Below are 27,625 nucleotides of genomic sequence, written 5' to 3' on the forward strand. Positions count from 1 at the left end.
ATCTTTAGGATCCGACCAAAAACTTTAGGTGACCGTAGTTGTATAGGGAATAACCTTCCAAGGTTATACCTTATGGTCACTTCGTTTAGTTAGTCGTTTGATAGGTAATCTATATGCCTTAGGAAAATTACCAAAATACTCTTTTCATGCATAATTGATATTAAGCATATGTAACCCAAACTTTTGTCACTTAACTAATTATGCAACATAATTAAACACGTTTAGGCATATAATACTTGTCATAGGACTAGTTCGGCGGTCTGAACGCGTTTTACACGAACGACACATTAAAGTAGCGTAAGCTACCTAAACGGGTCGTAATGGGTCGTATGCACTTAGGATAGGTTTCCTTTTAGTATGTAGGCCTTGTTAAACCATATCATATGAGTTCCCACGCTCATTTGGTTCACGAGACCTCATACTATCCGATCTCCCGTTTAAGGTCCGGTTTATTTATGTAGTTACCTATATTAGGTGCCGTTTGATCTCTGTGCTCCCTCTAGCTTGCTTGGTAGTTGTTCAAGACTTCTAAGCACTCTCAAGTGAGTACATAGTCCCCTCTTTTACTGTTTTCAACTGTTTTGGAGTGAAACATGTGTACCTATTTGTTATGTTCTTGTTTTCAAAAGTATAATTGATTATACATACTAGTACTTATCTTTTTACAAACTGAATGATTATTTATGGTTTAAACTCTAGTTTTTCTTAAAGATTATAAAATTAATGTTTGGAATAGTACTTATTTGGTTCACCAAGCCAGTTGGTAGTTTGATATAGCGCTACACGATTTGACACCTGTAGGATCGATTTCGACCTGAATGAGTCGTTCGGAAGAGCTCCAGTCCGTTTCAGAGGCGTAAACTAAGAAACGGAGGTGAAAACAACTTGAAATACACTTTAAACCTCTTGTATATTGAAATGACAATGTTTACAATCAGAGGAAATACCGGCAGCACTTCGGTATCACTTGGCCTGTCCGTTACAAATGACATCGTATGAAAGCTATTTATACTACAAGCCCTATCGTTTGAAACCCTTCAAACGGACACAACCTTATTTCAAACGGCCACTACTCAAATGGTCAACATATATTCAAACGGGCACAACTATTCAATCAGACTCCCTTCAAACGACTGGACCTTCAAATAGACTTATCTAATTGGACCTTTCAAACTAATCTTTCAAAAGTCAAATTCAAATGAAATTGTCCTTGTCGTTTACTGTTGCAATGATGATTGTCATATTATGATGATGTCATCAATTATGATGTCATCATGTTGAATGATGACATCATGCTTGATCAGATTCGCAACGCAACCCAGACTCGATATAAGACGAAGACGACAGATGAATGCACCAATAGACTCCCCCTCAGATGTTGACGAGTCTTAAGTGTCGAGTCTTCAACGTCTTCGGTCTTTATCAGTCTGAATGCTCTCCGAAATATCTCACAGTGTAAGCATCCTCAAATCTTTCTCTTTTCTTTTTATCATCATCAACAGACTTCCCACAAACAATCTCTACTTAGATGTCTTCAGACTCCCCCTTTCGATATGCTGGGATCGCAGTCTGGCATGTTGTAATCACAAAGTCTCCAGGTATCTGAACCTGGCACTCTATCTCTTAGAAACCTGCACATCCTCTACCTCACAATAAATTTTCTGATAATAACTTGTAAAAATCTAATGAGTCACTTGCAGACATTATACATTCAAAGAATGATTTTACAATGTTAATCTTTGAAAAACCACTTGAAGATATATCATTTTTATTTTCAAAACAACACACTCTCCCAAACCATCTGTTCATCATGTTTAGCACTCGGAATTTTGAAAATTAGCTCTCCAACACCAGTTGTCGAAAATCTTTTTGAATTTTTCAAAAATTTATACTAAAACACACTAAAAATCTTTTTGGAGTTTTGACATAAGAGAAATAAAATGCAGTAAAGAAATATTTACAAACATTATTTTTGTGAGTTTGTGTAAGAGGATCATATCAGTTTATGAGACAAATCACCAACACCGTTAAGCTTGATTTCATTTTAAGTTCTAAACAATTTACCTAGATTGTCAGTATACTAGTCCACTTAAATTTTCACACAACGTTCAACTGATCCGAGATACGATATTAATGTCTTAGAAACTAAAACTTATCCGTGTGTCCCACTACTTGAATATACTCCCATATCCAGATCCCAATATTCAGTCTTACAGGTGAATATACCACAGATGATATCTGTAAGGGGTTAGGTGCGAAACCGTGAGAGCTCAGGTCAGAACTTTCGTTCAGCAGAGAGATGGCGGCTCAACTTTTGGTGGGTCCCCTTTAGAGGATCTTTTTTACAACAGCAATGACTATCAATTTTATTGTTTCATCGATTTGATGAGGGCGGCGCTTTTTCAAGCATTTGCAGAAAGTATTATCCGGGGACTAGGTCAGTACTTCCATACAGCAGAAGTCCCGGGATAATACCCCAGATATCACTGAGCATACAGACCTAGTATCTCAGAATAAGGGACCTTTCAAACAAGATTTCGGGGGTAACCCATATATCTGAGAAATGTTACCCACGTATTAAGCAAGTTTGAAATTTAGGTTTATATCTCGTCACAGTTTATTAAATTTGCAAAAATCTACTGACACATCCACAGTAAGATTGTTTATCACTTTTAAACTTTCCAATTCTTTAGCATGTTGTGATAGTCCGCTGATGTACTATCATTTCCTCTTTTTCACAACAAACTCATTTTTGGTTTTTATCATGTTTTTGTCTTTTTCAAATTTTCTAATGTTTTTGGATTTTCTGAAAATTTTCTACTCCCCCTAAAATGCAAACACATTAACGAAAATTTAAAATAAACTGTACAGAAACATGACAACCGATATCAAATCGCATCAATTCGCCATTCAATTGGCATAAACAATCAGAACTCCCCCTATCAACAAAATATTTTCTCATTTAGATTTCAAAACACTTAAGTTTGTTTTAATCAAAATGATTTTTCCAGAAAATAAGTTTGGTTGATTTTACCACATGTAGGTATGGCAATACTAAGTTCGGGGATGTGGTTCATCATCTTGTCTCTCAATCACTTGTAGGAAAATGCAAGTACAAATTAATGTCCTTGATTTACCATATGCACAAGTTATGCACAATCAAATCTTCTAACCACTTGTAAACAAACACAAACAAACCTTTTTTACCGTTTGCATGATTGACATTACCGTAGTGAATTCCTGAAGAAAGATGCCGATACCTGCTCCTCACTTACCAACCTGGAAGCTCCGGCACAGTCCTTCACCCTGTAAAATTTTAACAATTTCAAACACTTTCAAATCATCCTAATTAAACATGAAAGATGCCGATTCCTGATCCACGATTACCAACTTGGGATCTCCGGCAAGTCCGGTGTTTTACTCAAACATAATGTCCACCCAAGCCTCACCAGCCTTGGGTGACTTTGGAACACATCTGTCCCACCAACATTTTGATTTATTAAATTCTTTAGCACCCTTTACCTTCTTATCAACCATCTTCCCAAAAATGTGTTTGACTTTCCCGTTGAAAGCCTTCTCAACATCAAATTCTCCTTTATCAGCGAAGAATTGATTTGAGATCTCAACCTTTCCAACTTTCTTCATCAAATTTTCCTTTGACAATGACGGAAAATTCTCATCGTTCACCACTGGAACGGAATTCACAATCTTTTTATCAACCAATGACTCCTCTGATTTTATGGAATCAGATTCATTGTCAGAATTACTCTCAGATTTAACAACCCATTTTTGTTTACTTAAATCACCTCTTCTTTTGTAAAAACTTTTTGAACTTTCCCCTTCCTCAGAAGTAGAATTTTCAAACTTTTTAACAATTTTTACAGATTGTTCTTTCTTATCAACACAAGTTTTTCTCAAAACATAGTTAGAAGAAACTCCCTATTTTTGGTTGTTGGTCTTGGGGCAATTCCAAGCTATGTGTCCAACTTCCTGGCATTTGAAACAGGTTCTTCTGTCAACTCTTTGAGCAGATTTTCTCACATTCTTCTTCACTTCAGCAAGAAACTCTTGATTCGACTGTTTCCAGAAAGGTTTCTTCTGCTCATCTTCAGAACTCCCACCTGAAACAAATTTAGTTTTTGGTTTATAAGTTTTCTGATTTTTATAATTTTCTTGTGAAATAAAACCAAGACCTTTCTTTTTGAGATTACCATTATGGTTTGGTTTCTTTTGGAAACTATAACCACAACCATAACCCATTTTCTTGTTTACTCTTTGTTGAATCCTTGAAGTGTAAGGTTTAGGTTTTGTAGAAAGATTTAAATCTTTTATTTCAGAAATATTAATTTATGTTAATTTGAAAACCTTTTTGATCATTTCAGTTTTAACACTTCTTATTGGGAATTCCTCATCAGAATATAATTTGTTTGAGTCATTCAACGTATATGCTACTTTGACTGATCCGTCATTCAAATTAGATTTTGATAACAGAAATTCTTTATTGTAAACCCTCTTAACCAGTGGACTCGGACTCTTCTCAGACGAACTCGAACTATCTGACTTAGACTCCGATTTTGACTCTTCATCCATATCCAACACCTGATCGACAACTCTTTTGACTAACTCAGACTCATGATCATTGTCAAACGCTGTGAATGTAACATCAATATTGTTTGGTAATTCATCAGTGATTTCAGACTTTAATTTGATGTTTAGAGCCTTGTATACTTGTTCCTCATTTGGTTTCCTGGGGGAATAACTCTCAAAGATAGGAGGTGGACATCTGTTATACTTGACACTTGGTTTCTTATCAGTATCCTCTTCTTTTTCTTTCTTCTTGAAAGCTTCAAGACCTGCAACAGTAGGATAAACACGATCAATCAAATAATCACAAGTAGTATAACTCAAAAGTAATCGGTTAATCCTTTCACTCTCAATTCTCTCAAGTTCCAACTACTTTTTCAAGTTAGCACAGTCTTCAATATAGTCATTGATGACACTTTGCTTTGTCATTAAAGTTGCACTCATCTTGTCATTTGCTTTTTCGATTTCTGCATTTCTCCTTTTCAGACTGTCAACTGTCCTGTTCAATACGTCGTATGACTCTTTCACATACTTCACATCGAACAGTAGATCTTCCTTAATTTTCTCTAACTCAGCAATCTTTTTGTCTTTTTCTTCACAAACTTTGCAAGCTTCTAAACATTTCTCACAAGACTTTGTGACTTTAACCACCTTTTCAACTATCTTTTCGACTTCGACAGTCTTTTCAACTTCAACAAGTTTCTCGATCTCAACAATCTTTTCGACAATCTTTTCGACTTCGACAGTCTTTTCAACTTCAACAAGTTTCTCGACCTCAACAATCTTTTTGACAATCTTTTCGACTTCACTATTTTCTCAACTTCCACGAGTTTCTCGACTTCGACAATTTTCTCGACCACTTTCTCTATTTCAACAATCTTTTCTGGTGCAATCTCAGCAATTGCTTCATCTTTTGTTTCTACATCTTCAGTCTTCGCCTTTTCATTAGCGAGTAGCTTTGCTGCTTCTAGCTCTCTTTGCAATCGAGCAATCTTTTTCTGATTCAGCATCTCAACTTTATCTGCATATAAAAAATTAAAACTGTCAGGATCAATGCTTTTTCGACATTTGTTAAGATATTCTTCCTCATCATCCGTATCAACATCACTTCCAAGATCTAGAAATATTGGAATCATTTTCTGACAATCCTCATTTTGATCCAGAATCCTGGTAACTAATGCCACATCTGGTTTAGTTCCACTAGGTATATACTTATCCCAGCTAAACCCCTGTGCAACAACCTCATCACTTTGGTCTATTATCCCATAATAAGCTTTCCTATTAGCTTCTTCAATCATTTTCCCATGAGCAGTTTGCGGTTCCTTTTGTTTAGGTTGTTGATCGATTTGATGAAAGATTGATTTCTGATAATAATTTCTCTTTTCTTGACTTCCAGTTGATTCTTGATTTTTACATTCCCGTTTAAAGTGACCTTTTCCTTTACATCGGAAACAGGTAACCTTTGACTTGTCAAAACCATGTAGAGAGGTAGCCATTCCTCGAAACTCGTCTCTGCCAGTAATCTGTTGAAATTTTTCAGCTCTCCTGCAGGCACTAGCTAAGCATCACTTTACATCCATCAGTTCAAGCTCTTCTGCATCGATTTGGTCGTAATCTTCTTTCGTGAGCATCGGATTACCAATTCTTCCAGCAATCAAACTTTCATACGACTCTAACATAGCGGCAAGAGATGCCATGTGTTGCTTAGCCACTTCAGGAGATAGATGTTGACCATTCTGAATGTTCAATGTCACATTACACTGCAGATTTGTAGAATTTTGCTTCTGAGGGCTAGGTGTGTTGCAGTTTGGATCAAAGCTTGAGAATGATGAAGTAGATCCACCACTTTGAGTTGTAGTACTTGCATTTGGACTTGCAGAACCATCAGCACTGAATGCAGTACTAATCTTTTGACTTTGACTGGGAGTGGCATCAAACTTGTTCCCTCGATAGTACAGACTGACATCTTGCTTTGCATTTGGATTTGTCATGATAGCTGTCTTTTGAATATCCAGCTCCTGCTCTTCGATTTTTTGAATAAACTGAGCCAAATTCATGCTCTCGGACTTTCTCATAAGTTTCACAACCATCAAATATGTTCCCCACTTATGCTGTGGTAACGCCTCAGCTAGTTTATCGACCCACTCATCGTCCTCTTTCTTGATGTCCAATCTACCCATTTCCAATACCAGATAACAATACCTATCAATGGTTTGTTTCGTAGTTTCATGATCGAAAGCTGTAAACATATAAATTGATTTCTTCAATAATGCCTTCTTGTTTTTGATCATATCAGCACTCCCTCTGAATTTCTGAATCAAAGCCTCCCAGATTGATCTAGCTGTACCATTATGTTGAAGTAAGACAAAGATATCTTCTTTAACTGCTTGCTGAAGGATGCTGATCATCATCTTTTCACTTGTGTATTTTAACTTGTCAGCTTCTGTAAAATCATTAAAACCCTTCTCTAATCCACGTTCATTCTTTGGTTTGTCATAATCTTTTAGCAATGAACACCATGCATCGAATCTGTAAGCTTGAACACAGTTCTCGAATCGGGTTTTCCAGCCCTGAAAATCTTCAATGTACATGAGTTTCGGTGGTTTCTGATGAGTTCCCGTCTCATTCTCATTATACAACGCTTCAGCTGCGGTTACAGATTGTAGAACTCTTCAGCCATGTTTCAATAATCAGATGATACTTCGGGAAATACCTGACAACACACAAACAAAACACAATCAGTTTAAAGATTTATCAATTAATAGAAACGAAATGGTACTCGAACTGGTGATTATTCTGTGCAGATTGAGGGTTGACAAACTGTGCGACACACTGTGCGAACTCCTATGACCTGGATCAAATACGAATGACTTAATCCTTTTTCGTGCAAACTGACTGACTTTCAAATGACCTGATGAATACTTCAAACTTCAAACAAACTGAACTGGAATCAAATCTCAAGTGAACTGGTAATTACAAACGAACTAACTTGATGCAAACTGGTTCACCTCGTGAAACACCTCGGTATAAACACCTCGAATTACACCTCAAATTTCACTAACTCGACAGCCATGACTTTTTTAAATCTCTCAAACATACAACAAAATATACTGAATTAATGTCACCACTAAAAGTCTTGGACTTAGACTATGATTGGACCTCAAAAATGGACAATTATCTCAATCAAATAGGCTGACACACTCACATGCAAATCTCATTATCACAATCACACTGATCTATGAATGGCATCACATGATATATGGCCAACAATCAACAATCACAAATTAACTTCACTGGGCCGATTCAATAAGTATGACAGAAATGATGTTTCCCATAAATCTATGTCGACAATATTAATCAACTTTGATTGGACCTGACAAAAATATGTCGGACAACAATTTTTAATATTTCATGATGATTGGGCCTCAACTCCCATTGGACCTTTAATTCCATTAACTTTGATAAAGTCACTCATATGCAAACACACCCACAACAATGATTGGGCCGCTTGGTCTATAGTGGATCGGATTAATGATTACTTTTGACTGCCAAATATTGTAACAAATGATAATTGGGCCGATTGTTTTGAATGGGTCGGTTCAAAGGATCTGATTGCGCCGCTCGATTTAGTAAACCACTAACTGACAAGAATGATTGTAATTTCTCATTGGGCCGCTGAATATGGAACTCTCATGTAAACTGAATTCATTTATCATCACACGCAGCCCTTGAACCACTAAATCACATGCAAATTCTTAATTAATGTACTGACTCATCATATGCAAACTGACACAAGACACAATGTTCCTTTGACCGATGACCAATTGACACAATAAAGCTATCAACAACACATGTGATCTGATTTAATTCACATAATCTCTTTTTCCCAACTATCAATGATTGACACATTTTTTATGTTTCACACAACACAATGTAACCCTCAAACGGAATGCTTTCTACAACGGACATAACCCAATGTTACAAACGGTACATTTTTCAAACGATATGCTTACTTCAAACTAGACTTTCAAACGGTATGCCTTTTTTTCAAACGACAGTTCAAACGGAATGAAAACTTCAAACGATAGATCAAACGAAATGCATGTTTTCAAACGGGATGGATCAATTTCAAACGAGACAGTCCAGTTTCAAACGATAGGTTGCAGATTTCAAACGGAAAGCTAGGCTTCGTTCAAACGAACACCTGTTTTCAGTCAATTTTTGCCACTTTTACTTCGAATTTTGAACTAATATTCTCAAGGGTTTGTCAAAACACAATTACGCACACATTGTGAAAGTTTCAGCCGATTTTAACCGTGAAAACTTGTAATTTTCTGAAAGAAGGTGTAGAAAATAGATTTTCAAGCTGAATATGGCAAGAACTCCTCCTCCTGAGCTCTGATACCACTTGTAGGATCGATTTCGACCTTAATGAGTCGTTCGAAAGAGCTCTAGTCCGTTTCAGAGGCGGAAACAAAGAAACGGATGTGAAAACAACTTGAAATACACTTTAAACCTCTTGTATATTGAAATAACAATGTTTACAATCAGAGGAAATACCGGCAGCACTTCGGTATCACTTGGCCTGTCCGTTACAAATGACATCGTATGAAAGCTATTTATACTACAAGCCCTATCGTTTGAAACCCTTCAAACACACACAACCTTATTTCAAACGGCCACTACTCAAATGGTCAACATATATTCAAACGGTCACAACTATTCAATCAGACTCCCTTCAAAAGATTGGACCTTCAAATGGACTTATCTAATTGGACCTTTCAAACTAATCTTTCAAAAGTCAAATTCAAATGAAATTGTCCTTGTCGTTTACTGTTGCAATGATGATTGTCATATTATGATGATGTCATCATTCAACATGATGACATCATGCTTGATCAGATCCGCAACGCAACCCAGACTCGACATAAGACGAAGACGACAGATGAATGCACCAACAACACCCCATTCCTGTTGTCATGGAATGTCTGAAACCAATTTGTTTCTCCATCCAAATAGGGATTGCCTTTGTGGTATCGCTATAGTCTCAAAGGTGTATTTTGATGCACTAGGTCTGAATGAATTCTTAAATCACATTATTTTTGTATATTTAGTTATACTCCCAAAATTATAGTTTAATATGCTCTCATATGTGATATTGTACAAAACCAACATATATTTTGTTAATCATTAAAACATAGTTTGATATGTTATTTTCAAAACTAAAGCATAGTTTAATATGTTATTTTCATAACCAAAGCATAGTTTAATATGTTATTTTCATAACCAAAGCATAGTTTAATATGTTATTTATAAATCCAAAGTATACTTTTGATATACTACTGAAAATTGTTATTTTTAACAACTAAAGTATATTAACATACTATTCGTTTAACAATTGGGTTTTGGGTTAGTGTTTAGATAACGGGACAGGTGTAATGTGATGAAAACATGGTAGATACGCCGCTGGTACTTCCTATATATAAGTGTTTTCATCACATTACATACCGTGGCGTTATTTAGTACACTTGGGTTAACGATTTTGGAACTGAAATTGTCACACCATGGCTTTGCGGAAGCGTGGTTAATTTTGGTGTGACTTTTTAATACCATAGCTTAATCATAACAAAGCTATATGAAATAAAAACCATGCAAGACCATCCATAGGATTAAGTTTTAAAACAAACGTAACATAACATTGTCTAGGAAACTATAGCAACATCACATAAAATATTGTTTGAAAGACATAAACATCAACATGAATAAAACGCAGTCAAAGATTTGTGACTTGTCCAAGGAAAAAGTCACATTTCCTAAACCGGGATGACCTCGGAACCCATATGCAGCGGGAAAACACAACATACCGCGCCAGATCCTCTAATTCCCTGAAATACATGTAAGTTGGAAAAATCAACAATAATGTTGAGCGAGTTCATGTGTAAGTGAGTAAATAAACCTTTGTATGTATAAAAACCCTAGTATGTAGCAAATAAGGAAAAAAAGATCACCAATGGTTTGCAAGGCCATTGATATGTGTGAAGTGCAAGTACGGAGACTCAAACCTAGCGGATTTATGCGTTGGGCACAAAGTCACCCCGAGGTCCGTACTGTTGGGCCTGGGGCTGGGCTCGCTACACCCAGATAGATCTACCACTCCTGTCCCTCGGTCCTACCCTGAGGATTAATGGCCTCAAGTTTCCGCCTACCCACTCACATGATCTAAGTAGTAAACCTCCTTACGCTAACCATACCATGTATAAAGTAATCGTAAACATTGTAACATGTATTTCACCCCCGCAGTTTAGAAAACTGAAAACAGTTAAGAGAAAAGGGGGACATGAACTCACAGTGGTGCGTCTCTACCAAGTATACCTCCTGATCAAGCAGCTGTGCGACGACCTACACGTACTAATTCTATTAGACGGACGGCCATGCCTTAGCTTTATGGTTTAAGTTTTTGGGAAATAGTTAGACAACTATTTCGTGTTTACATTCTGTATATACTTGGTAATTATTTTCCTTCCCAAGGATGGGGGATTTAATACATGTGCGTTCGTATAGCTTCGGAATATATTATTAAGTCTCACTTAATATATATTTTACTTCTTATTCCAAAATATAAATATTCTTCCCAAAAATATTATATTTTAATACATGTGATTTTCCCAAAATAATACCTTGACAAAAATACGCGTTCATAATTTAAAGATCGAGTGGTAATAATAATTACCTGTGTAACTTAAATAATTATTGCGAAGGCGTTCGTATTATTTTGGAGTCGTTAACATGATAATATTATTTTTACCCTAAAAATAATATTTGTATATTTCACAAAAAAATCATAAACACATAACAAATGACGTTATGAAAAATATATACTAAATATATATTTACCAAGTTTTTTTTTTTGTGAAATCACACCTCCGATATTTTTTAAATAAAGTCATGGCGAAATCTATAATTTGAAAACAAGTCAAAATGTATTTCTAACACTTGTAGTGAAAATATTTCTAAGTGTTAGGTTTTTGGAAAAATTTCGCCAGAGTTTCCCCTGTAACTGGAGGTGGCCACGCTTTCAAGCTTATCATTTTCTTTTATAAATCAAACCAACAATTTTCTCATTCAATCAAAACAACGTTCAAAGCAACAAACTAGTCAATAAATATGTAAATCGCAAGAATCACATTACTTTTAGTGGATCTTTATATATATCAATCCGGTTTCGTAAAAAGCCTCGTTTTTAAAGAAATTCCATCTTTACAACTTATTGTAAAATTTGACAAAACTAGTTCTTTGTCGAAACTTAGTGTTACACAAGTGTTTACACACTTGTGTGTTTAAAAATCATTCTTGATCATGTAAGATCCGGCTTTATAAAACTATGATTTCTTGGACACTTGGTCCTTTGAAAATACCGCTTGTAGATCCGTAGATCTACTAGTTTTAAGCACTATTCATAAGTAAAGTCGTTTTTACACAACTTCAAGATTCGTGTGTGGTAGAGTTTCATCATTTAACCCTTGTTATACTTAAACAAACCCTATGTCATGATCCATGATCATGACCAACCCGGGTTAAACGATGATCCGAGCTACCACAACATAGATCGGGCCCAAATAATAACACAAAACAAATCCTACATGATTTACACAACAATCTAGCTTTTAACCATCATTTTTAGCATTTTTAGTAGACTTTTACGCATCATTTTGTATGTTCACGAGTTTTAACCGTCACATATCGTTTTAACCACTTTAAAATAGATCGAGAGTGTGATTATAGTAACTTACTACTAGCTCGAGGCTAGGGAAGATTCTAGACGCAAAATGAGTGGATAAAAGCAATGAGATGAGGTCCTTTGCCATCCGAATGCACCAAGCCTCCTCGTATGTGATCCTTAGCACTTGTAGTCACTTGGAATAGCAAGATCAAGATCGAATGATGGATGGTTGAAAGAGGGGTGTTCGGCCGAGAGCCTTTGGGAGAGGGAGGGTGTGTGTGTTGGTGAGTTTGTTAAGTGAAAGTGTTAGTTTGCTAAGCCTTGTTCTTATAGACATTACATATGATCATTATCCATTGGGTTCCATGTCTAATAGATATTAGACATATTAGATTATTTTAATCAACATAGGACAAGGGGTGTCCCCCCTTGGGGACGGTTTGGTTGGGGGGGGGGGTTAAACCGGTTCCATTTCAACCATTTAGTTAGTATATAGTTAGGTTAGTTAAGTTAGTTTAGGGATTAACCCGGTTACTAGTGTGTCATGCGTTATAGCGGGTGTTAGGGTATTCAGGGACCCTAACTGGCTCAGAAAAAGATAATCAATGTTATTGGCAATATTTTCATGTTCCGGGTATATTCCGGTTGTTCGGTTGGATAGTAATCCGTTAAAGCGTTTAACAAAGCTTTAAAGTGTCGTTATTATTATTTTTAGTGACACAACTTATTCCCGACACTTTGGAAAGTGTCTAGTAATATTTTCCTCATGTTTTGGCACTTCATTAGTTAACCAAGTGCTGAATTATTGGTTAAAGTGCTGAATTTTGTACTTAGGGTACGTTTTAGGCACATCATGTCACTGTAACTTATTCGTAGAGACGCAGTTCTACAACCCTTGTATCTCTACACTCACTATTAGTGTAGTAAACTATCTCGGGCTCATACAGGCCTTAGAGGCAGTGTCTGCCTGATGCTGGCTTTATCAGCATGTTTTGATAGGTTATCCGTTCATAGTGCTACTGTGCTTTTGTGCATCAAGATTGTCACTAGAGTTCAGCATGTAAATAATGTAGTGACTGTAAATAGAGTATGATGCAAGTATGTACATGTATCAGCATTCAAGTAGCAGTTTATCCATAAGTTCAGGTAAGCACAGTAATTAAGCAGTAATTAATTATTAATTAAGTCGTACGGATACCTGATTTAGTGAGGGTTGTCACATTCTCCCCCCGTTAGAAAAATTTCGTCCCGAAATTTTAAGTTCTGCTTCTAGTTGCAGGGTTCTTGGGAAATAAGTGGGGGTATTTCTCTTTCATCCGGTCCTCACGCTCCCAGGTGTATTCAGGACCATGTCTGGCATTCCAACGAACTTTGACGAGCTTGACACTACTCCGGCGGGTCTTGTTCACTTTCCAATCCGTAACCTCAACAGGTTCTTCAACGAAGTGGAGCGTGTCGTCAACATGAATTTCGTCGGTGGGGATGACAACGGTATCTTGAGTTGGACTTTTCTTCAAATTGGATACATGAAATGTATCGTGAACTCCATTCAGTTCAGCAGGTAAGTCCAGCTTGTATGCTACTAGCCCAATTCTTTCCAAAATTCTGGACGGACCAATATACCGCGGATTTAACTTTCCACGCTTCCCGAAGCGTGCCACACCCTTCCAGGATGATACCTTCAACAAAATCATATCACCTACCTCAAACTCTAGAGGTTTCCTCCTTCGGTCCGCATAACATTTATGACGATCACGAGCAACCTTGATGCGCTCTCGGATCTGTGCGATCTTATCCGTGGTTTCCTGGACCATATCAGGACCAACCAATTGTCTATCACCTGCGTCAGACCAACAAAGCGGTGATCTGCACTTGCGGCCGTAAAGAGCTTCGAATGGCGCGGCACCAATACTGGTGTGGTAGCTGTTGTTGTATGAAAATTCATCTAGTGGCAAATGCTTATCCCAGCTACCTCCCAAATCCATAACACACGCTCTCAGCATGTCTTCCAAAGACTGTATCGTCCGTTCGCTTTGCCCATCGGTCTGCGGGTGAAATGCGGTGCTCAGATTCAATTGCGAGCCAAAAGCTTCTTGGAAGGATTGCCAAATCCTTGATACGAACCTTCCGTCTCTATCAGAGATGATTGAGAGAGGTACTCCATGGCGCGTAACGATTTCTCTCATGTAAATTTCAGCCAACTTGCTCGTATTATCCTTCTCCCTGATAGGTAAGAAATGTGCAGATTTCGTTAATTGGTCCACTATTACCCAAATAGTGTCATGGCCTCTTGGCGTTCTTGGCAACTTTGTAATAAAATCCATGGAGATTTGTTCCCATTTCCACTTGGGAATCTCTGGTTGTTGCAGAAGTCCTGAAGGCTTCTGGTATTCCGCTTTAACCTTAACACATGTTAAACACTTGCTCACATAAACAGCAACATCGCCTTTCCTCTTAGGCCACCAATAGTAATCTTTAAGGTCTTGGTACATCTTATCCGCTCCTGGATGTATAGAGTACCGCGATTTGTGAGCTTCATCAAAAATAACTTTCCTCAAACCTCCAAGCAGAGGAACCCAAATCCTTTTCTCAAAACATAACGTTCCTTCCTCGTTTGGTACCAATAGCTTCTCTATCCCACGGAGATATTCTTCTTCAAGGTTCCCTTCCTTGAGAGCTTCTTTCTGCGCGGCACGAATGCGCAAGGAAAGATCGGTTTGAATAATCATCTCCAAAGCCCTAACCCTTATGGGCTTGATCCTTTCTTTTCGACTTAGGGCATCGGCGACCACATTCGCCTTCCCCGGGTGGTACTTTATCTCGCAGTCGTAATCATTCAGCAACTCAACCCATCGTCTTTGTCTCATATTCAACTCCTTCTGGTTGAATATGTGTTGCGGGCTCTTGTGATCCGTGAAGATCGTACATTTCGTACCATAAAGGGAGTGTCTCCAGATCTTTAATGCAAAAACCACTGCGCCAAGTTCCAAATCATGTGTGGTATAGTTCTTTTCGTGCACTTTCAATTGACGCGATGCGTAAGCAATAACCTTTTGGCGTTGCATCAACACGCAACCCAATCCTTGACGTGAGGCGTCGCAGTATACCACAAAATCATCTATACCTTCCGGTAGTGCTAAGATTGGCGCATTGCAGAGCTTATCCTTCAATATCTGGAACGCTTCTTCCTATTTGATTCCCCAATCAAACTTCTTATCTTTCTGCATGAGGAGTGTCAATGGTTGAGCGATTTTTGAAAAATCCTCAATGAATCTCTGATAGTAGCCAGCCAAACCCAAGAATTGCCGAATCTCGGTTGGCGTCTTTGGCGTCTCCCAATTCTTGATCGCTTCGATCTTGGTGGGATCCATGTGGATTCCATCTCCATTCACCATGTGTCCAAGGAACTGGACTTCTCGCAGCCAAAACTCGCACTTAGAGAATTTGGCATACAGCTGTTCCTTCTTCAGCAATTCCAAAATGGCTCTTAAATGCTGTTCGTGCTCAGCCTTTGTCTTCGAATAAATCAAAATGTCGTCGATAAACACAATCACGAACTTATCCAAGTACGGCTTACAAACTCGATTCTTCAAATCCATGAACACTGCAGGTGCGTTTGTCAACCCAAACGGCATGACTAGAAACTCGTAGTGTCCTTATCGAGTTCTGAAGGCTGTCGTCTGGATACTTTCCTCCTGTATCCTTAACTGATGGTATCCAGATCGAAGATCGATCTTAGAGTAAAAGCTTGAACCTTGCAGTTGGTCGAATAGATCATCGATCCTTGGCAGAGGGTATCTATTTTTGATCGTCAGCTTGTTCAACTCCCGGTAGTCAATGCACATACGGAAACTACTGTCCTTCTTTTTGACAAACAGGACCGGAGCTCCCCAAGGCGAGAAGCTTGGTCGGATAAATCCTTTGTCTAACAACTCTTGAAGTTGTGTCGACAATTCTTCCATCTCAGACGGGGCAAGTCTATAAGGTGCCTTAGCCACAGGTGCAGCGCCTAGGACTAAATCGATGCGAAACTCTACTTGCCTCTGAGGCGGCAATCCAGGCAAGTCCTCTGGGAAGACTTCTGGATATTCCCTCACGACAGGGATATCTTCGATCTTTGGTTCTGTAGCTTTCTTGTCTACAATGTGTGCCAGAAAGCCAGCACATCCCTTCTGCAAACACTTTAGCGCTTTGAGGCAGCTGATAATTCTTAACGGCGTATCACGCTTCTCTCCGTGAACCACAATTGTTTCACCATCTTCGGTTGGGATACGAACAACCTTTTCGTGACAAACTATCTCAGCCTTGTTGCCTGATAACCTATCCATTCCTACCACTACGTCGAAGCTTCCCAATTGGACGGGTAGTAGATCCAGAGCAAACTCACACTCTCCCAATTCGATCACACAGCCTCTGACAACTTCATTGACTTCTACTAACTTTCCATTGGCCAATTCGATTAAGTAGGGAATATCTAACTTACTAGCGGCTAACCCAAGCATATTCTTAAACTCTAATGATACGAAGCTATAATTGGCACCGGTATCAAATAAAACGGATGCATAGCGTTGGTTGACAGGGAACGTACCAGTAACGACATTGGGAACTTGGCGCGCTTACCTCGCTTCAATATTGAAAACTCTTCCACGGGCTTGGTTTAACTCTGGGCAGTTCCTCTTGTAGTGCCCAGCATCACCACAGTTAAAGCATCCAGGTCTTTGCCCGTTTCCACCAGCTTGATTATTCCTCTGGTTACGATTCACTGCACCCGCTTGATTCGCATTGTTGCCTCGATTCCCATTTCCTCCAATGTTTCTTTGTGTGCGATTTCCGATTCCACCCCGGTTATTGTTTCTGTTTCCAAATCCTCCCTGGCCTCCCTGGCCAACAGTGGCCCAACAAGAATCCTTCAAGTGGCCAGGTTTCCCACATGCTTCACATACTTTCAAACTACAACGGCCCGAATGGTGTCGCTGGCAGGTATTACACTTGGGCTGAGTGCCCATATACGCCTTTCCTTTCTTCCCACTACCAGCTGTAACCTGAGCTGGCGCGCTTGTCTCTCCTTTCTTAACAACCCCACTGGTGCCTTGCTTGATGTTCGAGAACTTCCGCTTGTTACCTCCGGACGACTCGACGTTAGTCTCTTTCTTCCTTGCCTCAATCTCATCAAACTTGTTCAGGTGGATAGCCTCCTCAGTGAGAGCCACGCTCAGATCAATCGCCTCAGTAATTGTTACAGGCTAGGAGGAGGTCACCATGCTTATGATTTGGGGAGCTAAACCCCAAATGAAGCGTTCAATCCGATTAAATTCTGGAGTGACCATATAAGGTACCACATGCGATAAGTCATGGAACCTCTGAACATATTCCGCGATCTTTGGACCTTCCATTTTCAAATGCCAGAACTCAGTTTCCAATCTTTGGATTTCTGCGCGAGAGCAGCACTTTTTGCGCATAAGTTCCTTCAGTTCGGTCCATGTTAGTGCGTAGGCAGCAGCTTCTCCAAGAGTCTGCACTTGCAAATTCCACCAAGATAGGGCTCCATCCAAGAATAGCCCAGAAATATAGGTGACTTGCTGGTCTGGTGCACATTTGCTCATGCGAAGAACAGATTCAGTTTTCTCAGCCCAACGAACAAAGGCGACAGCACCTCCAGTGCCATCAAAGTTGACAGGCTTGCAGTCTAGAAACTGCTTGTAGGTGCACCCTGCACATACGTTACAACATATGAATGGCATTAGCATCTTTGCTATAGATATCCAATTAGGTCATGGTATGTCTTAATGACTTAGTATTACCATGAGGTGGATTGTTGTTGCCAGTATTGCCAGAGTTACTTCCACTAGTCCCTCCTTGAGAGGCGGCGTATTGCGCGATGGCAGCAGCGATGACTTGCTGGAGTTCTGCCTCATTGGTAGGCATCGGCATTTGACGTCTCGGCATCTTCTAAAGATGTCTTCACGTTGGACAGGCCATAGTAAAGCGTACGTATATAATGATAGTAATAGTACATAACATCTCATGTTATAAATAGGCCAATCACATAACATCCCATGTTATAAATACATCAATCACACAACATCCCATGTCATAAAAATATAAATTACCAATCAAACATCAAATATGATGAGAATACTGCGATTGCCATATATCGAGACCACATAGTAAGTGTACAGGTACATAATAGTGTCATACAACATCAATGACTAAGGGCGACATCACCCTAGTCCAAAACTATATCAAATCAGTGTCAATACATCCCATATACATGATCAACAAAAGTCAGAATCAGAATGTAGTCTCCAAAAATGCTGTGCGGTCAAAGGAATCGCCGTCTTCTCACCAACGTCTACCCATACGGTACTGAAGAGCTCTACACTCATGGCGGTGGAGGAGGGGGAAAATGGGTGTAGAACAAACGACGCAAATGGAGCCAGTCCTCCTCCATGGCTCTCTGGGTACGCAACCAAGAAGCAACCTGCTGCTCAAGTGACGAAAGGCATGCAGCATAGTCCGGTGGTAAAGGTCGAGGGTGCTGCGAAGAAGTAGGGTGGGTCTGACCCTGACACTTGCACGGCGGTGGCTGAGCTCTCTCAAGCTCCTGAATGCGCCGTGTGTGTGCCTCGTGCTGGACAACAAATGACATCAAAACATCCTCAATGGAATATCCCATATGGAAAGGATGGTAGGGGTCGGTCGGTGGCATAACAGGTGGTGACGACCAAAGGAATGGCTCACTGGCTGGATCGAAAGGTGGCACAGAGAATGGTGGAACAGGGGGAATAGTAGTAGAAGACGGTGGTATAACTGGGATAGATACCGGTACATGTCCAAAAGGATGAGCCGAAGAACCCTCTCCAGGTCGAGCTGGAGGTGTGAACTGAGGGAATGTAAAAGAGGTATCAACGTGACGTGTATCGGTGGCAGGAGGGGGAATAGGTGGAATCTCATCATCAGCAGGAATCCACCCATGCTGGGTGTGCGCATACCTGGGATCAATGTGGGTCGCGAATAGTGCATGCTCGGGCTCCAGGGGAACCGGATCAGGTAGGGGAGCAACAACAGGGTCAACGGGTGCATCGATGAGAGGGGCATCGACAGGGTCAGCAGCAACAACATGGTCACCCTCTAACAACGGAGCATCGACAGGGTGATCATCAATGGGTGGGTCAGCAATCACAGGATCGATGGGTATGCCAGCATGAACAGGGTTATGCTCAAGAACTGGGTCAGGAGCGACTACCGGCTCAAGGACCACGGCAGGCTCGGGGTCAACGAACTCCATATCAAAATCTGCATCGTCAGCGAATGCAGGGTCAACTGGGTCTACTGGGTCAACCATAGGCTGATCCAAGTGGATGAACTCTATCTCATGGTCTGGGTCGAATCCTGGGGGAAAGACAAGATCGGAATCCTCCTCAACATCGTGGTCGAAAGCAAAGCTCGGAGCAGGGGCTACAGAGGATGCTCTATCTGGGTTTGAACCGTGAGAAAAGTGCTGCGCACTCTGAGTGTGTGAAGGTGCGGAGGCCACAGACTCGAAAGAGTCTGGGACCGGAGAGTGAGCAGGTGACTCCTCAGCGGGAGCATCTGAGATCAACAAAAGATCTCCAGCAGCTAGAAGGGCCTCGCCCTGAACCTCATCCTCTAGGGGCTCATCATCAAACAGATCGACGTCGCCATCAGCGTCAGCGTCGAGAAGCATATCATACGCAGGATATGAAGCAAGTGGTATGGGAGCAGGGATCTCTACAAGCGGTAGATCCCCGGCCAAAGGGCCATCAGCGAGCTCAACAGCCTCGTCAGGTAACGCAAAGGGCTGAAAGTCATCCTCGTCTGTGCTAGTAACGTCGGATGTGTGAACCTCGCGCTCTGAAGACTCTAAGTCGTCTAATACTATAGGTCTAGGGCCTGTGGTGTCTGAATCACCAGTGTCGGACGAGTCCGTGTGTCTGTAACATAAACACAAATATGCACAAATAATCAGACATACAATCAGGTAAACACATTAGTCACCTATTAAGCAATCAAATAATTCTCCTAGTCCCACTAGCTTCCCAGCCTCCCAGACTGCTCTTCCTAGTCCCACTAGCCAAATTCTCCCAGCCTCTCAGACTGCTCTTCCTAGTCCCACTAGCCAAATTCTCCCAGCCTCTCAGACTGCTCTTCCTAGTCCCACTAGACAACTACCTCGATCTCTTAGACCGAGCCTCGCCCTCCCAGACCGAGCCTCAGCCTCCCAGACTAAGCCTATAAATAATAAATAAAATGTGCTCAACATTTGCTTAGAAAAACGTTTTGGATCTGGACTTAAATGGAATGCAGTGTAAAAATGTTTTCGTGAGAGCCCTAGTGATCATAGTCTAGACTCGAGAAGGAATCTTAGTTCGCTATGATCAGAGCTCTGATACCAAGCTGTCACACCCTGGCTTTGCGGAAGCGTGGTTAATTTTGGTGTGACTTCTTAATACCATAGCTTAATCATAACAAAGCTATATGAAATAAAAACCATGCAAGATCATCCATAGGATTCAGTTTTAAAACAAACGTAACATAACATTGTCTTGGAAACTACAGCAACATCACATAAAATATTGTTTGAAAGACATAAACATCAACATGAATAAAACGCAGTCTAAGATTTGTGACTCGTCCAGGAAAAAGTCACATTTCCTAAATCGGGATGACTTCGGAACCCATATGCAGCGGGAAAACACAACATACCGCGCCAGATCCTTTAATTCCCTTAAATACATGTAAGTTGGAAAAATCAACAATAATGTTGAGCGAGTTCATGTGTAAGTGAGTAAAGAAACCTTTGTATGTATAAAAACCCTGGTATGAAGCAAATAAGGAAAAAAAGATCACCAATGGTTTGCAAGGCCATTGATATGTGTGAAGTGCAAGTAGGGAGACTCAAACCTAGCGGATTTATGCGTTGGGCACAAAGTCACACCGAGGTCCGTACTGTTGGGCCTGGGGCTGGGCTCGCTACACCCAGATAGATCTACCGCTCCTGTCCCTCGGTCCTACCCTGAGAATTAATGGCCTCAAGTTTCCGCCTACCCACTCACATGATCTAAGTAGTAAACCTCCTTACGCTAACCATACCATGTATAAAGTAATCGTAAACATTGTAACATGTATTTCACCCCCGCAGTTTAGAAAAATGAAAACAGTTAAGAAAAAAGGGGGACATGAACTCACAGTGGTGCGTCTCTACCAAGTATACCTCCTGATCAAGCAGCTGTGCGGCGACCTACACGTACTAATTCTATTAGACGGACGGTCGTGCCTTAGCTTTATGGTTTAAGTTTTTGGGAAATAGTTAGACAACTATTTCGTGTTTACATTCTGTATATACTTGGTAATTATTTTCCTTCCCAAGGATGGGGGATTTAATACATGTGCGTTCGTATAGCTTCGGAATATATTATTAAGTCTCACTTAATATATATTTTACTTCTTATTCCAAAATATAAATATTCTTCCCAAAAATATTATATTTTAATACATGTGATTTTCCCAAAATAATACCTTGACAAAAATACGCGTTCATAAATATTTACTTAAATGCGTAAGTTACGTTTTAAAGATCGAGTGGTAACAATAATTACCGGTGTAACTTAAATAATTATTGCGAAGGCGTTCGTATTATTTTGGAGTCGTTAACATGATAATATTATTTTTACCCTAAAAATAATATTTGTATATTTCACAAAATAATCCGGTTTCGTAAAAAGCCTCGTTTTTAAAGAAATTCCATCTTTACAACTTATTGTAAAATTTGACAAAACTAGTTCTTTGTTGAAACTTAGTGTTACACAAGTGTTTACACACTTGTGTGTTAAAAAATCATTCTTGATCATGTAAGATCCGGCTTTAGAAAACTATGATTTCTTGGACACTTGGTCCTTTGAAAATACCGCTTGTAGATCCGTAGATCTACTAGTTTTAAGCACTATTCATAAGTAAAGTCGCTTTTACACAAGTTCAAGTTTCATGTGTGGTAGAGTTTCATCATTTTTCCCTTGTTATATTTAAACAAACCCTATGTCATGATCCATGATCATGACCAACCCGGGTTAAACGATGATCCGAGCTACCACAACATAGATCGGGCCCAAATAATAACACAAAACAAATCCTACATGATTTACACAACAATCTAGCTTTTAACCATCATTTTTAGCATTTTTAGTAGACTTTTACGCATCATTTTGTATGTTCACGAGTTTTAACCGTCACATATCGTTTTAACCACTTTAAAATAGATCGAGAGTGTGATTATAGTAACTTACTACTAGCTCGAGGCTAGGGAAGATTCTAGACGCAAAATGAGTGGATAAAAGCAATGAGATGAGGTCCTTCGCCTTCCGAATGCACCAAGCCTCCTCGTATGTGATCCTTAGCACTTGTAGTCACTTGGAATAGCAAGATCAAGATCGAATGATGGATGGTTGAAAGAGGGGTGTTCGGCCGAGAGCCTTTGGGAGAGGGAGGATATGTGTGTTGGTGAGTTTGTTAAGTGAAAGTGTTAGTGTGCTAAGCCTTGTTCTTATAGACATTACATATGATCATTATCCATTGGGTTCAATGTCTAATAGATATTAGACATATTAGATTATTTTAATCAACATAGGACAAGGGGTGTCCCCCCTTGGGGACGGTTTGGTTAGGGGGGGGTAAACCGGTTCCATTTCAACCATTTAGTTAGTATATAGTTAGGTTAGTTAAGTTAGTTTAGGGATTAACCCGGTTACTAGTGTGTCATGCGTTATAGCGGGTGTTAGGGTATTCAGGGACCCTAACTGGCTCAGAAAAAGATAATCAATGTTATTGGCAATATTTTCATGTTCCGGGTATATTCCGGTTGTTCGGTTGGATAGTAATCTGTTAAAGCGTTTAACAAAGCTTTAAAGTGTCGTTATTATTATTCTTAGTGACACAACTTATTCCCGACACTTGGAAAGTGTCTAGTACTATTTTCCTCATGTTTTGGCACTTCATTAGTTAACCAAGTGCTAAATTTTTCGTTAAAGTGCTGAATTTTGTACTTAGGGTACGTTTTAGGCACATCCTGTGTCACTGTAACTTATTCCTAGAGATGCAGTTCTACAACCCTTGTATCTCTACACTCACTATTAGTGTAGTAAACTATCTCGGGCTCATACAGGCCTTAGAGGCAGTGTCTGCCTGATGCTGGCTTTATCAGCATGTTTTGATAGGTTATCCGTTCATAGTGCTACTGTGCTTTTGTGCATCAAGATTGTCACTAGAGTTCAGCATGTAAATAATGTAGTGACTGTAAATAGAGTATGATGCAAGTATGTACATGTATCAGCATTCAAGTAGCAGTTTATCCATAAGTTCAGGTAAGCACAGTAATTAAGCAGTAATTAATTATTAATTAAGTCGTACGGATACCTGATTTAGTGAGGGTTGTCACAGAAATATATTTTAATATATTACTTATTCAACTTTCTTAAAACCAAAGTATATTTTTATATATACTATAAACCTTTTTATCAAAATATTGTTTTTCAAACAATATATTTTATACAAACTCATTTTACTTAATTATTTATTTTCCTATGTATTATATTTCATATCATCTGATTTCTTATAAATTTTAGTATGATTTATATAAGAAAACCTTTTTCAAGGATCATGACTACTTTTCTTAAACATTTTTCCTTAAACTTATAAGTCATGAATCCTAATTACAATAAAACCTATGTATCTCACTTGGGGTGGACTCGTGCTATAGCGACTTTAAAACTTGAAAAGATAATATGTGTATTTATCTGATTTGTAGTAGAAAAAAGACTTCAATGATTCAATAAAACAAAATTATTTAATCCATGGTTGTGAAACAATGATTCTGTTACAACACTCCCCGACGTTTCCGCCACGTTTTGTTGTTTTACGTGGTAGGGGTGTGACATTTTGCTTGCATTGTCTTACTTGTATACGTACCGTAACTGAGAACATTTGAGATTATGCAGGATTATACACGAAGGATCCTTTTTTAACTCCCTATTTAGCCCTACTTCTCTTATCCCATGAGGTCTTCCTCCACTAGCAGTTTTTTTTTTCAGAAAACTCTATATTCTGGTATGGATCGCAAGCATGCCTGTATTTATTGGTTTTAGTAGTTCACCAAAATGTTTGTTGTATTAGATTATTGTAATTTAGGGTTACATGAGATTGGGTTTATATATACCATCATATTACACTTTGAATCCTTTTACTATCATAACTTGTCTTATACTCCTAAGCAATCTAAATGCTAGAGGAATTAGATTGAAATGTGGAAATATAATAAAAACAAAACTAAATCCATGCTCAAAGTTATCAAGCAATACTAAGACAAGCTATTGCTTTTGTGTGTTTGGCCTGCCTTCCTTAGGCCATGAGAAAAACTACTTTAATGACTTTCAACTTTCTAGTTCCGCAACACTACACCGAAAAGAAACAACCATAACGAAACTCCACTAACCAAACAACATCCCTATTTCTAATATTATAACCAATGAAGTCAATTAAGACTCATGAACGTAATCTTCCAAACATGAAATCTTGTTACCACATCATTTTCGTCGATTGCGACAATATGTATCGACCAAACGTGAAATCTTTCGGGCAAGTAAAATGTCCTATACTTCCAAAGGTTCTGACCAACAACCATTGTGATCTTTAACCAGGTTTTTGTTACCATGTTCTTTCTTCACCCCCATGCGAGATCCTTGATTTCAAATGGGAAAAGAAGTCACTATTGTATAGTAGCGGTTGTGACGAGTAGTGTTACACAAGAGCAGTTTGTTTATGCTAATCCTAGATCTAGGGAGGAACATTAGTTGCAGCGACGAACATTAAGTTTTTTTCTTCGGGTGACGGGGATGAATATTAGGGTTTTGTGGTGGTGACCGGTGGTTGAAGCGGGAAAAAAAGAGAGATGGTGTTTGTAGTTAGGGGTTGTTGTTGTGAAGGTGAAGAAAGAGGTCTTTGAATATGGTATTTTTATTGAAAGAATAATTGAAATTTTAACTAAAGCAATAAATGACAAGGTTTTGGGGAAAATGGGCGTGGGCAAAGTGTAGGTGGCGAAAAGTCGCCCTGCCGGCGGCGATATGTGGTAGTTGTGAGTATAGTCACACTATTTGCGGTACGCTTTAGTGCACAAACGTGGAACACGATCACAATTCACTAGGTCTCTAAAATACGGTTTAAGGGGGTAGGCTCATTTTGAAGCTCTAGTATGATGTACCATATAATGTGGCACAGTATACCTATTAAACTATAAATATCGTCTAATTACAACATAAAAAACTATATAAATTATAAAGAAGCACAACTCTTAATAACAAATAAACAAAATTTTAGGTTAAAACTGAAAAAAAAAACAACGGGGATGAAGTGTGTAACTTAATAAAAAAGTTTAGGTTATAATTGATAAAAACCAAAACACTAAGGAAGAAACGTGTAACTTAATAAAAAGGGATTTAGGTTAAAATAAATAGAAACAAAACAACAGTCATCTTCATTTGCCATATTTCTAGCATCCATGGTGACGTCACCAGTAGCTCACTTGTCACACCCTGACTTTTGCGGAATCGTATGATGTTTGACTGGTTTAATATCATTGCATCCAATCGTAATAAACAACTACATGACCAAAACGATGTTCATCCATTCATAAAATTTGAGTGTTACAAACATTAGTTATTCAAGTTTTTAAAACACAACCTTCGACTAGGTTACAAACCAACAAAAGTGGATGACATCTAAACTTGAAGTCTACTTCTAGTTACGACACCCGCGCCCAAGATCCATCCTGTTACCTGAAATACATGTAATTTTGGAAAACATCAACAAAAGTTGAGCGTGTTCATGCGTTTTGTATGAGTATTGTAATCTTGTAAATCTTTGAGAGACTCCTTTGTAAACATGTATGAAAAGCGTGTATGAACATAAATGTCTTACAAAGTCTTTAAGGCATGTGAGGACATAGGGAGCACTCGTAATGAGTTGACATATGCCCTTGTCGATTTACCTCGACTGTGTCGATTTACCTCGACTGTGTCAATTTCCCTTGACTGTGTCCATTACTGTCACACCCCCAAAATCCACCTGCGGAGTATCACCGCTTGGGAGTGTGACTGACCAGGATCAAGCCACCAATCATATAGAACAATATATATAGTAAAAGTAATTGCCATTAAACCAAACCAAATCCATATGAAAGGTTTTCCAAAACATCAGTAAGTTATCACTGTTTAGCAGAAGCGTATAAATAAAACCCGTCATAATAAAGTATCAAATGTCATAAAGTGTTTCACAAACGATCATGATCCAAGCCCACAACGACCAGCTCCTCCCTGTGCAAGCTCCATGTATCTAACGACCTGCAAGGCATGTAACAGAGGATCAACAACTAGTTGAGCGAGTTCACAGAAAGTAAATGTGTAATAGTAAGTTCGTTTGTAACATGTGGCTCTACTGGGCCGATAGTATGTTCTGTTGGTGGGGGCTTCCTATGTTGTATATCCACTAGACTATTCGTAACCATAAGTGTTCTTCACAACCGAGAACAGTAGTACGTACAAGTTTTACGTAGGTATTACGTAAGTATCCTTCACAACCGAGGATAGTAGTAAGTATAAGTATACGTATATCATAAGTATGTGTCCTGCACAACCGAGGACAGTGAGTAGCATAAGTATGTGTCCTGCACAATCGAGGACAGTGAGTAGCATAAGTATGTGTCCTGCACAACCGAGGACAGTGAGTAGCATAAGTATGTGTCCTGCACAACCGAGGACAGTGAGTAGCATAAGTATGTGTCCTGCACAACCGAGGACAGTGAGTAGCATAAGTATGTGTCCTGCACAACCGAGGACAATGGTATGGTAGTCTAGTATTAGTGTCAGTACGAATCTATTCAACCTTATTCCTTCAATCCAATTCCCAAGCCCTGGGAATCCCATGCCTTAGTAAGAGTGTGAACTCACCTTGGTTTGCTCGGTATGTTATTGCTTCTAGGGTTAATTGACTGTCTAAGTCCGTTACACACGACCTAGGATACATTGCACATACTTGACGTAAGTATATAAATTCAATTAGGGTTTGCTAGTCTTTGATACTCTAGCAACTGCGTTATGTGTGTTCACTATGTACAGGATGATATGATAAAGGTTGTTCCTATCTATAGTATCACATAATCATATACGGTAACATACGGTGGCATGCTGTAATGTACAGAACATACGTAACATACAATAGGCTCTATACTGGTGTTTACAAGTAACTTGCTTC

At 39.1% G+C, this 27,625-nt stretch overlaps 1 pseudogene; it reads left to right on the forward strand.

Annotated features, from left to right (window-relative positions):
• The window catches only part of LOC118485737, an 82,503-nt pseudogene that overhangs the window by 17,995 nt on the left and 36,883 nt on the right, over nucleotides 1–27,625 (forward strand).

This window comes from Helianthus annuus, chromosome 13, assembly GCF_002127325.2.
Source record: "Helianthus annuus cultivar XRQ/B chromosome 13, HanXRQr2.0-SUNRISE, whole genome shotgun sequence".
Lineage (NCBI taxonomy): Eukaryota > Viridiplantae > Streptophyta > Magnoliopsida > Asterales > Asteraceae > Helianthus > Helianthus annuus.